The following is a 4,842-nucleotide window of genomic DNA, read 5'->3' as shown; positions in this document are numbered from 1 at the left end:
GGGGAGAGAGATATGGTGTCTTGGACAACTCTTGTGACTGCTCACTCTCAATGTTCTGAATGGGAGGAAGCACTTGCGATTTTTTCCCAAATGAGAGAAGAAGGATTTAGTCCTAACGAGTTTACATTTTCCAGTGTTCTTGTATCTTGTGCTGGCCTTTGTTTTCTAGATTTTGGTCGGCAAGTTCATAGTCTTTGTTGCAAGACTGGGTTGGACACTGCATAGAAAGTGCTTTGTTGGACATGTATGCCAAATGTGGCAATATAAGTGAGGCAGCGATGATATTTGAAAGGATTTCTAACCCTGATACTGTTTCATGGACAGCAATAATATCGGGTTATGCCCAGCACGGTGGGCAAAGAATTTTAAATCCCACCATGAATGGACTAAGGAAATAAAGGGCTTATGCCCAGCTTTATAATTTATAAATTAAAATATTTAATTTATAATTTATAAAGTATATTTCATTGTGTCGTTAGTATTTTATATTTTGAACTATTCGTTTATTATGTAAGGGAAATTATCAGCCATATACCCTTAAATGATACCAGTATCAAACGTGCTACAACACTTTTCAAGTGTATCACTCGTATACCCTAAGTTGATAAAACACTTATGCCGTCTACCAATCCGTTAACTGCCGTTTGCGAGCGCTGACATCATAAGGGTAATCTAGTCTTTTTAAAAAAAACGACATGTCATCCCATTTACCTAGTAAAAAACGACATGTCATATGATATATTTTGATAAAAATGACATGTCATCCCATTTATCGGATAATTGTTAATCATTGCTAAAAAAAAAGCTATTTTACAACCGAATCTACTCCTCCAAGCTCAAACTTGAATTTTTTATGGTATAATATGTATAATTGTAAATAATATGTTGTTAATAATTTTTTATGGTATAAGATGAATATTTTTTATGGATAATTGTTAATAATATGTACCATTAATAATTCATATTTTTTTAATAAAAAAATGTATTGTTAATAAAAAATAAAAAAAATTATGTATTGAAAATTTACCATAATTTTCAAGGTAAATTTATTTTTTATCTCATTTTGAGTTTAAAGGGTAAAATAGTCATTTTGTTCAAATTATGTTAAGTTCTTAATGGTAGTAAACGGAAAGGTGGACGTCAGAACTCTTTTGTCAACTTAGGGTATACGAGTGATATAAGCGAAAAATGTTGTAACACGTTTGATACTGGTGTCATTTAAGGGTATATGGCTGATAATTTCTCTTATCTTTAAAAGTTACGATTTTTGTCCTTTTTTATTCATCTCAACTGCCAACACTTTTTAATTTATTTCATTTTTTTCTAAATTTACTCTTCGTAAAAATTAAAAAAGTATTTATTTTTCTAACTTCTCTCTCATCTGCACAATTTTCTCTCTTTTAACAATCACCAATGTACCGATTTTCATAACCACTAAATCCATCATAGATATTCAACACCATTTTATGAGGGCATTGATTTGAATAGAACCCAACATAAGAACTCAGTGATGAATTCAAAGTCTACCTTGTATGCTACTAAAAATCATATTTTACTTTCTGATTGTCAATAAAAGTAGTAAAAGTCTTACACGTCCATACTATAAGCATAGACATAGCTTAAACGTGGCTAATGAACCAAACTTTATTTTGTTCTAAATGCATTTACAAAATGAACCATAAGGTGTCATTATTCTCCTCCAATTAACAATAAGGTGTCATTATACTCCTCCGACTATCGGAAACAATTAGTCAATGGCTGATGCTAGAAGCTCTACTAAAGGGGCAGTGACTTATTAATGATTGAGAAAAAATAATCTTAATATATGATTAAAAAATCTCAATTATGATTTGGCTAGGTGTTGGATATAGGTCCTGTTTGGTACAACATTTCAAGTATAGCTTATTTAAGTATAACTTTTGTTAGTAGATATTCTATAAATAGAGTTTTTACTAAAAAATTTAGTTATTTGATTGTTAATAAGAACTTTTATTAAAAATTTATGAAATTACTTTAATAGGCAGGTTTTTTAAAGTTATGTTATGAAAAGAATAAAATAAGATTATCAAATAAGATTATCTATTTTGCTAGTAGAGACAAAATAACTTATTTAAACTTCAAAAGCTCTATTAGAAAAACAACCAAATAACAATAAAAATTACCATAAGAACTTATGGGATTAAACAAACATTTATGATCATTAAATAAGCCATATCAAATTAAAAAAATAAAACAAATAAACCATTCCAAACAGATACAGTTGATTTGAGGATTTGTTATTTTTTTATTCATTAAACTATTTGTTTCCTATGTAAAGCAAAAAATAAAAATAAAAATAAAAACAATCAATATTAGTAGAGCATTTTCTTATGATGAAGATGAGTATGGTGGTAGGGATGGCAAAACCCCGGGCCGGGTCCAGGTATTGCAATGATCAGACCCTGCCCGGATGCAACCGGTTCGGGTCTGGGCCGGGTTTTAATCCGGGTACCCGAATTTTATATTTTTTAATATTATATGTGTATATATTTTTTATTTTTTGGTAATTTTATAAGTTTTAAATTTATTTCAATAAAATTTGACATCAAAATATAAACTTTAAGTGTTTAAAACTTTATATATGTATAATAAATGAGTCAAATAAATATAAATATTTAAAATAATATATTTTATAATATTTTTTTAATAAAATCCGGGTTCCGAGTTTATCAAGTGATGCCCAAGACCGACCCGGCCCACAACGCCAGGATATGGTCCGGGTCCGGACCGAGTGGGTATTTTTGCCACCTCAATATGGTGGTGATTAGAGTTGGTAAAATGGGTCATCGGGTCGTGTTAGCTTCATGTCGTGTTAAATTTAGGTCGACCCAAACCCGACCCATTTAATAATCGTGTTAAAATATTGAAACCTAAACCCGACACTGAAAAATAATTGAATTACCCAATAACCCGCTTAATATCTACATATTATACAAAAGTTACATCAAATATTTACACAGTCATACATACATATGTACATACATACATACATACATACATACATATATGCATACATACATAATTTATAGATATTATAAAATATACATATCTATCAAAATATTACACATTTATACTATTGAGGTTTTAATTATATATATGTAAATAATATTATATATTAATATTATAAAATATACATGTCTACCAATATTTTACACATTTACACTATTGATTAATTAAACTCTAAATGTATTTAAAATTTTATAAATAAAACACTGTGTTTATATTCATCCTTTTAAAGAATTAAAAAAAAAACAATCTCTAATATTTGAGTTTTGATAACAAGAACCTGTAAATTATTTTAAAATAGAAAATATAATCGGATCATTGATTGAGTAAATAAGTCAAGAATTTTAACCCTAACCCGATACGAAAAAAAATCATATTGATCTGGACCCGACCCATTTAATAATCGTGTTAAATTTAACGACTTATACCATTTATTTGTGTCATATTTGTGTTGGGTAATCGAGTCGGATTAAATTTTGCCAGCTCCAGTGGTGATTCCTAAAAAAGAGAATGTGGATGAGACAGAAAAGAACAAGTTAAAAAGTAAAATATATTTTTAATTTTTAACAAGAGTAATTTTAAAAATATTAAAAAGTGAGACTCAACTACCTTGCAATAGTTGCAAGGTAGCACCTGATTTTTTTTTTTTTTTTTTGTGGTTTCAATTATTGATCATTGGATTCAATGAAAATGTAGATTTAAGGGTAGAGATTCATTTATTTGAATATTAACATTATACTCCTTGCTATTTATCAAAAACGTAAAAGAGCTAAAGAATTAAAACTTTTAGCACATACGTCCAAATTGTTTAAAATTTTATGTTGTTTAATTAGTAGCGAGTCTTAAAAAATAAATTTTATTTTAATATTATATATTTTTATTTAAAAATTAATTTTTAATATCATTTATTTATTAAAAAATATTAATTAATATTATTTATTCTCATTTCATTTAATATTATTTAGTTACAGGCTTATTGTTGTATTTAATCTTTTAAAAAATTAAAAAATTTTAAATAAAATAAAATAATCAGTAGTGAGCATTAAAAATAAATATAATTTTTAATATTAATTATTTTTATTTTATTTAATATTATTTGTAGTATTTATTTTTGTTTTATTTAATGTTATTTAGTTACAGACTTATTACTATATTTATTCTTTAAAAAACTAAATAATATTAAATAAAATAAATAATCAGTTGTGAGTCTTAAAAAATATAAAATTTTAATTAATATTATTTATTTTATTCAAAAGGATAAATTTTTAATATTATTTATTTTATTAAAAATAAATATTTTTTAATATTATATTTGATTTGATTTAATGTTATATAGTCATAGGCTTATTATTATATTTATTCTTTCATGAAACTAAATAATGTTAAATAAAATGAAATAATCAGTAATGAGTCTCAAAAAATTAATATTATTTTTAATAAAATTAATTTTATTTTATTTAATATTATTAAATCATAGCTTATTATTATATTTATTTTTCAAAATTAAATAATATTAAATAAACTAGAATAAGCAATTGTGAGTCCTAAAAAATAAATATTATTTTTTAATATTATTTATTTTATTTAAAAGAATAAATTTTTAATATTTTTATTTTATTAAAAATATTATTTAATATTATCTAGTCATAGACTTAGTGTTATATTTGTTCTTTTAGAAAGTTAAATAATATTAAATGAAATAAAATTGCATTTTAGCAGATCATCAGCCAAAAGCACATAAGCTTATAAATAAAAAGGTAAATAATATTAAATAAAATAAAATTATATTTTAAAAAG

This window comes from Citrus clementina, unplaced genomic scaffold (genome assembly GCF_000493195.1).
Source record: "Citrus clementina cultivar Clemenules unplaced genomic scaffold, Citrus_clementina_v1.0 scaffold_9, whole genome shotgun sequence".
Classification (NCBI taxonomy): Eukaryota; Viridiplantae; Streptophyta; class Magnoliopsida; order Sapindales; family Rutaceae; genus Citrus; species Citrus x clementina.
This window is presented reverse-complemented; position numbering follows the sequence as displayed.